Source organism: Elaeis guineensis, chromosome 3 (genome assembly GCF_000442705.2).
Source record: "Elaeis guineensis isolate ETL-2024a chromosome 3, EG11, whole genome shotgun sequence".
In the NCBI taxonomy this organism is placed as follows: domain Eukaryota; kingdom Viridiplantae; phylum Streptophyta; class Magnoliopsida; order Arecales; family Arecaceae; genus Elaeis; species Elaeis guineensis.
Genome location: NC_025995.2, coordinates 22,426,705 through 22,437,092, shown reverse-complemented (window position 1 = coordinate 22,437,092; position 10,388 = coordinate 22,426,705).

Genomic DNA, 10,388 nt, shown 5'->3' with positions numbered 1-10,388 from the left:
AGGATGAGTAGGGATCATTTCCACGGAGATCTAGTGCGATTATCTTTTTTTTTTTTAAGAAGAGATAAAAAGTGAATTGATTGTAGAAGGAGTAACAAAAAATAGAATAGCAAAAAAATCAACAGTGTAAATTAAATTATGAAAAAAATAATTCAGAAAAATAATTCAGGAATTCTGAATCCACCATGCAAAGAGATTTATTTTCTTCTTTTTTTTATGTTGCAATATTATTTCTTGTGATTAAGATATTAGCATAGCTTATCTCTAAGAGGTACGGACTGTATCAGTAGATCACAGCTTGTCCTATTGGAGTATAAACTATCTAAATTTAATTACAAGATCTAAGATTTAATCTAGCATACCACGATCTATCTCTTCAAAGCACGTACCGTATCCAGGGATCATGGCACGTCAATAGAGGGTATAGGTCGTGTAGGCTGGATCAATACCTCAAAGAAAAATAAAAAGATATGGAATAAAAGTATAATTTTATTGCATAAAAATTAAATATAAAAAAAAATAAAAAATTATTTACAGGCTTCATCATATTCCTGAATTGAAGGGATTTAGCCACGTATCAAGCTCTCTAGCTCCATAATCTCCCAATATTTGATCCCTAAAGCTCTTTGAATTTTTTTCTCTATTTTTTCTTTGCTTTTTCTCTAATTTTTTTTAAAGCTTATTTCCAGACCCCTATTTATAGGTAATTTTTTCATATTTTTTTGATCACAAAAGGAGTCCTAAAACTCTTAGAAAATGTATTAATCTTCTAAAAATTTTTCTGGCCGTCAGATCAGGCTTGGACCATCCAGATCAGCCCAAAAATCAGCCTTTACTCCTTATCAGGGTCCGAATCAACCACAGCCATTCAATCTGGGTTCGGATGAGATCTGGGCCATCGATAAGCACTTCTGATCTCCTATTCAAAGTCGGGAGCGAGTCTGAACCGTCGGATCTGGGTCGGATTGAATCTTAGCCGTTGGATCACGCCCAGGATCTTTCTCTCGCTATGAGCCACACCTGTGGACCGTGTAACTATTCCTGTGGACCGTGCCCTACCTCTGTGAACCGACCGACCGGTCCACCGTACACCAAAGGTAATATTTTTTGCTTTTTAGGGTATTTTAGCTTCATTTTCACTCCAATTTTCACCTGAAAAATTGGAAAAAATATGTATTAAATTTCTCAAAAATTTTTCTTTATTTTAGTACTTAAATTGCTCAATTAAATTAACATCTATTTTTTATAAATATATCTAATTTCATATTTTTTTAAAATCACTTATTTTTTAAAAAAATTCAATAAATTCATGAAATTAGTATTTTTAAGAAGATGTTAGCATCATAAATTACCAAAAATATCTTCAATAAATATAAAAATATATCACTTATCAACTACCATTAGGATTTAGTTTATTTTTGAAAGACTGTTACTTTATACTTGTAGTCAGTAGAAATTTAATTTCTATCTCTGTGCTGGTACAGGATAATTATAATTTTTATTTCAATAAAGACATATGTTCTATTTATTTTGAAAATAAACTTATGGCACATGCTTTCTTGATTGACGGTCTTTACCATTTGCATACCGATGTAAATGTAAACATTAACGAGCAAATAGTGAATGCCATAGGGTCTAAGAGATCTAGAGATAGGATCAGTCAAAAGTATTTGTAGCACCTTAGGCTAGGCCATATTGGAGAGGACAGACTCAATAAACTGGAAAAAGATGGTCTTCTTGGACCAATGACTTTCGAGTCTTATCCAATCTGTGAATCATGTCTTCAAAGAAAAATGACAAAGCTACCCTTTATGGGATAAGAAAAAAGGGCCATTGAGATATTAGCCCTGGTACACACTAATGTGTGTGGTCCATTTGATGTAGAAGCCAGGGGTGGCTATATCTATTTCATAACCTTTATCGATGATTATTCACAGTATGGGTTTATGTATCTGATGCACTGAAAGTCTGAAGCCTTTGAAAAGTTCATAGAATTCAGACATAAAGTAGAAAAATAGATCGAAAAATTTATAAAGGTTCTTCGATCAGATCAAGGAGGGTAATATCTTAGTGGAGAATTTCGGACCTATCTCAAGAAAAATGGCATAGTCTCACAATGGACACTTTCAGAGATACCTCAACTCAATAGGGTATCCGAGAGGAGGAATCGAATCCTATTGAATATGGTTCGATCTATGATGAGCTTCACAGATCTTTTTGACTTTTTTTGGGGATATGCTTTGCTGTCTACGATTCATCTCTTGAATCGGATTCCCTATAAATCTGTTCCTACCATACCATATGAGTTATGGCATGGTAAGAAATCAACTCTTGGATATCTCAAGATTTGGAGATATCCGGCCCATGTTAAGAAATAGCAGACGGACAAATTAGAGGATAGGTCCTTTAGGGCTTGTTTTATAGGGTATCCTAAGAAAACTATGGGATACTACTTCTATATTCCTGAGGATCATAATGTGATTGTAAGCTGTCATATCATATTTCTGAAAAAAAAGTTTATCCAAGATAGAGGTAGTGGGAGGAAGATTGAGCTCGAAGAGAGAGTCTCTGAAGAGTATCGAGTCCGAAAATCTGAACCCAGTAATGAGCCAGTAGATGTGATACCTCCTCCACCTCGCAGATCAAGTAGGATCTTCCATCCTACTGAAAGATACTTAGATATTCTTACAGAAGATTTAGAGGAAGTATTCCTTGTGGGAGATAGGGACATTAGGAATGATCTCAAAACCTACGATGAGGCAATATTAGATGTAGACTCTAAGCAATGGATGGAAGCAATGAAGTCAGAAATTGACTCTATGCATTTCAACCAGGTTTGGTCCTTAGTAGATCTACTTGAAGGTATTGTACCTATTGGGTGTAAATAAATTTACAAAAAGAAGATTGGGTTGGATGGTAAGGTAGAGACCTATAAGGCAAGGCTAGTTGCGAAAGATTATAGTCAATGTGAAAGTATCGACTATCATGAAACCTTTTCTCCTGTAGCCATAATGAAATCCATCCGTACTCTGCTTGCCATAACAGTATTTCATGATTATAAAATTTGACAGATGGATGTAAAAACTGCTTTTCTAAATGGATATCTTGAGAAAGATATCTATATGGAGTAGCCTCTAGGTTTCATGTCTAGTGATAGTGATCACAAGGTCTGCAAGCTGCAAAGATCTATATATGGACTCAAGTAAACATCTCGAAGTTGGAACACTCACTTCAATGATGTGATCAAAATATTTGATTTCATCAAAAATGAGGAGGAGCCATGTATGTTCAAAAAAATCAGTGAGAACGCTATCACATTTCTTGTATTGTATGTGGATGACATCCTCCTGATTGGGAATGATATTCTCATGCTGACTTTGATCAAAATATGGTTATCGAAAGAGTTCGCCATGAAAGATCTAGGAGAAGCTTCCTACATTCTTGGTATAAAGGTCTATAGAGATAGATCTAAGAGAATGATAGGACTCTCACAGCATATGTATGTAGAGGAGGTGGTGAAGATATTCAGTATGAAAAACTCCAAGAGGAATTTTTTGCCCCTTAGACATGGCATTCATCTCTCCAAGAAGATGTATCTAGACACACCTGAAGAGATCCAACGTATGAGCAAGATCTCTTATGCTTCGACAATAGGAAGCCTCATGTATGCCATGTTATGTACACATCCTGATATAGCACTTGCCATGAGTGTCACAAGCAGATATCAGGCAAATCCAGATGAAGAGTACTGGATTGCTATTAAAAATATCCTTAAGTACTTGAGAAGGAGTAAGGATTTAATGTTGGTCTTTCGTGGAGGATCGGAGCTAAAAGTTAAGGAATACACCGATTCAGACTTTATGGCTGATGTTGATGATAGAAAGTCTACATCGGGGTGTATCTTCTTGTGCAATGGTGGTGCGGTTAGCTGAAAGAGTTCCAAGCAGCCAATCATTGCAGATTCAACTATGGAAGGTGAGTACATCACCACCTCTAAAGCTGCTAAGGAAGCATTCTAGTTCAAGAAGTTCGTTGCAGAGTTGGATGTGATGCCATCAGATGCTATTGCACTACATTGTGACAACAACGGCGCCATAGCCCTTGCTAAGGAGCCTAGGTCTCACCAGAAGTCCAAACACATAAAGCGGCGATTTCACATCATACGCAAATATCTCAAAAAAAGTTCGTCGAGGTGCAGAGAGTTGACTCCGCACTAAATGTGGTGGACCCGCTAACCAAGCCTCTCAGCCAACAGAAGATCGAAGCTCACCTTGAGAAGATGGGTCTAAGGTATATGGTCAATTGGCTTTAGGTCAAGTGGAAGTTTGTTGGATTTGTGTCCTAGAAGCCAATTATTGGCTGACACATTATGTATTTCCAGAGCCTAAACTTGTACTTGTAATACTTTCATTATAAATAAAGGGCTTTTTTATTCCAATCATGCTTATGTGTCTATGATTTATCCTAGAAATTAACAAAGATGATTTTTGTATATTCTTAAGGAGTTAAGAATTTGAGACATATATTAATTAGTGGTTAATTTCTAAATACTCCCGATCAAAGGATCATTACGGAGGACAGTGATCAATCCATTTGAGATCGATGCATGGTTCACCTCTTTTATGGGTAGATGAGTCTTGGGTCTGTAGTGTAGAGACACTGGGTGAAGGTGCAGATAGTTGTTAGAGAACAACTTGCACTGAGCGTGATCAATACGAGAACCACATGGATGTCTACTCACTCGTCAGTGGTCTTCTCGATGCTGCAGTGGTATGAGTGGTCTTTTGACCTGTGGTGATATTAGCTATTCACAATGAGACTACTGAGTCTGACTGCATGTTCTCTTGATCCCTAGCCATTCGAGTCCTTGCTGTGTATGTTGGCTTCAGTAGGTTCAGGTTCGCTGTTTGGAGTAGGATGTACCTAGATGGAATCTATCAACCTTGGTAGAAAAGGAGAAGTCTTATGTGATTTGCGAGATTGAATTCAGAAAGTCTTTGGCCAAAGCAAGTATGAATATTGAAAAAGAGTTTTCACGGGATTCATAAATGAACTCAAGTCGAGCCAATCTAATATAAGACTGACGATGCGATTTGATGAGTTCTTCATGACCTCTGTCAAGTCGGAACTCACGATAGAAGGACTAAATCATACGATAACTGCACCTAGAGATTCATATTTTTATTCTACTGGATTGTCACTACATACTGCTAGGTGTCATTGGTGGATAATGAGACTCATCGGACGTCATCTTGATGATCGATGGCCCTCGAAGGATAGAATTGAAAATGTACCAATCCATCGAAAAGAGTTTCGATGATATTGTGATAGAGATCATAACATATATCTCACTATCTGATAGAATGGAACCTATGGAGTCATATATTAAGGGATTTAATCTCGGATTTGTCAATTGGACTTATGAAGTTCCAATTGGGTTAAGATTTATTGAAACTCTATTAGATTTATGAGAACCATGCTAGCACATAGTTAAACCTAATTCTTCTCGAAACTTTGATTTGATCAAGTCCATAGCCTTGAACCTAATCTAAATTTATTTAGATTTAATTGGGCTCTTAATTATAAGCTTAATAGGATTTGATTAAGTCAATTAGTTGGCATAATTATTCTAACATTATCTCTTTTTTATCTCCTAATTATCTCTAAGTATGTATATGGAATAGATGGAAGAATAGGTGGCGTAATTTTTTTTTTTGAAAATTATTGGGTGCCATATCCTAGAGGGGCCCAACCCTTCTTATGTGTCATGGCATGGAGGAGAGAGGGTGGGGTCCACGTCCTATCTTTTATGGCTGGAGATCCTTTTGTGGGGTGCCAAGCATTGGCATCCCAACCACCTGATATATTCTATGGATGCTTGTTGTACATACTTAAAAGGATTAATTAATTATCTTTTATATCTGATTTTATTTGGCATAAATCAGATTTAAAAGGCAGAAGATTCTTATGAGATAAGGATCTACTTTTTTAAGATGAAAGGGTTCCTCATAAGTGTCAGGATTTATGTCTATTTAAAGGGAGGTCTTTAGGGTTTCTATGAATTAATTTTTTTATCAAGAAAACCTTCTCTCTCTCTCCATCTCCATGCCTCCTCTCTCCCATATTCTTCCTTTTCATGTCCAAAGGTTGGGTGTTCTATCTCCTATACGCCTAGAAGGAGTTCTAGTGACTTAGAGATCAAGGATCGAGGAGAAGAAGAAGAAAGCTGCAGATTAAGGAGTTGATCTCGCAGTTAAGATCAAAAGAGTTGATCACAGTCTTCAAATTCAAGATTCTTCTTGAGAAGAAGAATCCTCTATGAGAAGAAAAGTTTGAGATCGATCTTGGTGGATGTCCGTAGAGGCCGGACACGTGTGCGGCTCCATCTTTTACGAATTCGAGATCATCAGAAGCGGTGAATTTCTAACCATGTAAAGGTAATAAGATATAATTTTATTTTTTTCTTAAATTTTAGATTAATTATATGTATTTTCTCCTGGACTTGGATAGGTTTAGATCTGGTATCTTGTACGTGGGGTTAAAGGGTTTAACCCGATTTATTTTTCGCTGTATGTTTTCAAAGTTTTAAAATCTATACATGCTGTCTATCCTGTATTCTAATAGATTCAACCTACGATTTCAATTTGAAATGCTACCATTGTGAAATTGTGGGTTGAAATTACAATTTCACTTTCGAAATCTTGCAATTGTGAAATCATAGGTTGAACCGATCATTTCACAAAATTATGGTTTCAACCCGCTATTTCATATGCCTTTAAATCCACCTGAAGCCATCCTGCTCCCCATTGATTTTTTTGAAATTTCTCTTCTATTGTGGTCTATTTCAACTATAATCCTGATCCCCACCCTAGAATCAATTTAATGGCTTCAAAAAAATGTAGAGTTTTATCGAAGGGCAAGAAAGCTCGAGTAGAAAAAGGGAAATAACCGACTTGTAGGTATGAAGATGTTGAAAAATATGTCCTAAGATCAATCATCTAGTTGTGGATGATTGTACTCCATACATATATACAAATTATAAAATGATAAATATTATTTGGCAAATTCATCATAAGGAATATATCTTCCTAAATAGAACTCATATGTTATGATGAAGTCCTTAGAACTACTTCCAAAACGATAAAGAAAGATTTATCATGTGGTTCTTAAATCCGACTCATGATCAAATGATATAATTGTTATAAGGACGATGATTATATCGAGTGTAAGTCATTGTGTACCATATTAGTTGGTTGTCCTCTTAACCAAGACGTGTGGTGACACGAGTATGACATACAGGTGATATATAGAAGTACATTTCACTGAGCGTGACCACTTTCGGAGCACTTATGCTGTCAAGGATTGTCTTGATGGGATATGAGTATAAGTATCCCTCTGACTTGAAGCTATCTCGGTGACTTGCAAGTAACTCACTATACTTTGGCACCGGACTATCCAAATTTTTAGTTCGATGATGAAAGATTTTGGGTACAGTCCAGTACTTGTAAAGTCTGAGTGTGAGTCAAGATGAGATTGACCACCTCAAATAAAATTGAAGATGATACATTATTATATTTTAATTTAGCAAAACTTTAGCCAAAGTAGTCCTAGTGAGAAGTCATAAGATTTTTGAGGTTGAGACACAATGTGGACTACTCTTTCTGGGTTGACAGTTTAACCCTTAGTCATCCTTGAGTATCAAGTATAAAAAGGATGAATTATGTGATAACTATATCTATATGGGTTCTAAAATATTGCTGGACATATATTCAGTCTATCCAGACGTCAGAAATCATTGCTAGATGGTAGCATCGATTAGTATAGAAATTATTCTTGTACTACCAGCTTAGGTTCGAACCTATGGGATCACACACATAGAAGTATCTATCTGATCAAATGGCTGATCGATGATTATGAATTATTGAAAGATTTAATTATCAATGTGATTAATAATTAATCCTATGCAAAGATTGTAATAAATTATTTACTAATAGTTGATGAATTAGAAGAATAATTAATTAATAATTTAATTATTATTGGCTCAATTTGATTGAGCAATGGAGGTCGAATCAAATCTAATTGAATTATATTCAGTTAGGTTTGCTTTGGATTGATTGGATGCAGTTCTATTGGATAACAAGGCTTGTTCCAATTAATTTCAGAGATGCAAATCAAATTCAAAGTTGAATAGGATTCAATTAATTTTATATAAATTTTGATTAGATCAAATCCTGTTAGATAATAAGCTTGATTGGATCAAGTCTTATTATCAAATAGCTTTCGTGATATCTATCAAGAATCAATCTCTGGATCAATGGAATTTTAGTCTAACTAATTCTCCAATTGGATTAGGACCTAATTGATTTTCTAATAGGACTAGGACATAATTAGTTAGTTTGTTATAACTAATTCCTAAATTGATTAGGATTGGGTCTAAGAGTTAGTTAGAGTTGGAATAAGATTCTTGAATTCTATTTGGAAAAGGACTTAACCAACCCAAACCCCATGTGATATTAAATCTTTACGCCCCACTCCTTCTTAACGTGAGAAAAAATCCATGCCCATCATAAAGTGCCGCGCCCCCTTGTTTCTTCTGTGAGAAATAAGGCATCTCTCCTCTTTTTGTTGTCGCCCAAAGGAAAAAAAAGGAGGGGGTATCCCAGAGTGTTGGGTTTCAGTCATACAGTAGAAAATGATTTTTAAAATTTTAAAGTCAAACAAATCAATGTTTTATCAAATAAAACTATCGAGCCGAATCTAAAACCCCAAAATCACCTTGCCAATCACGATCAAAATAAATTCAAACATACAAAGAGATAGAATATTATACTTTAACCAATATGAAAAAGTGACACGTTGGTGTTCTCCATAAGATTCTAAGGTAGAAGTCCTCCAATGGTAATCCACACAAAAGTTGGCCAAGGTCCTTCCCAATCGGTGCGTTGCTGCAGCCTTTTTATCTCAAGAACACTGCCGGCCTCGAACTTACATCATGATCGTATCAAAACCCAGTTGCTTTCGATCTTACTACTAAAATGATATTAGAAAGACACTCTTCAGATATCATACAACTTAGGATTTGATTTTTGACTCCAACATATAAAAAAATTAAATCCTAAGGCACTCAAGCAACACTTGCTGAAATCTCACCACTCTTGTAGCAACTTTTGTCGCTCAAATTTTCTTTCTTTTTCCTCAAAATTTTTTCAATTTTTTTTTTTAATACATCTCTTCTCTCTGATTTTCACTAAAAATCACAGCAAGAAGCCATGTGGGGCATCCCCTATAAATAGGGGACCAAGGGATGTCACATGGGATGAAGGGGTGCCATCTTTTGGTGCTCCAACTTCCCATGCATCAAATAAATTCATCGAGTAAATTTTTGATAATCCAGATATTTGAAGTATAAGGACTCTTAGTCTTCTACATATCATAAAAATTTAATAAATTTTGGCATCAAAACATAGGATTCTGATTAGAAATTTAAGACAACGCGTATTAGTTAAGAGCCTTCATTAAGAAGGACTCTCCACTTCACACTCCATAAAAGGGTGTGCGGCATTTATTTTTTACTGTGGCTTTTGGTGGGCATACAGGAGTCCTCCACTTGAAACTGGTTCAAGTTGGATAAGGATCCAATTTAACGTGACCCAATCTCATTAGATCAAAGGCAACTAGTTTAGGTTAGCTCAACACTTTGATCTAAACCAATTTGGGAACTTGGGTTAATACAATATGCTGGCATATCAAATTAATCTATAAAATTTATATTAAACTCTTATTAGATCATATCAAGATCAAATTTTAAAGTGTGTGATCCTTTGAATTTTAAATCTAACCAGCAATGGACCAAGACTTTCGATGTAACCCTAATCCGATGAGATTAGGTCATCCGAAGATTCCAATCAACTTGGACTCTTTCAAATTGACTCCAGAATTAAAACTCTTTTAATTCTGAAAAATTCATAAGTCTAGATTGATATCTAGCAATATGTTATGACTATCCGAAAGATTTAAAATTTTGATAAAAATTATCAAATATCTTTTAGTGATAAGTTTTCGTATAATTCAATCTTTCAGTCAAACAACATCCCAGATGAGCTATGGGTATGAAAATATATCAAATTCAATCACTTATCTTTATGTATCTTAATCTAAAGATGATGATTTAGTTGATGATGTATTAATTTTTTTTTTTAATTTCATCCTGCTTTGGTCAAAGACTTCCAGAGTCACCGTCCTATGAGATCACATAGGATGTTTGCTCCTCTTATTAGGAGTGACTGATCCCTTATTGATCACTCACAACCTCTGATACTTCACCATATCTAAATATTTCGCACAAGGATTAAAGAACTAAGTTAAGTAGTGAACTAAAATATGGATTC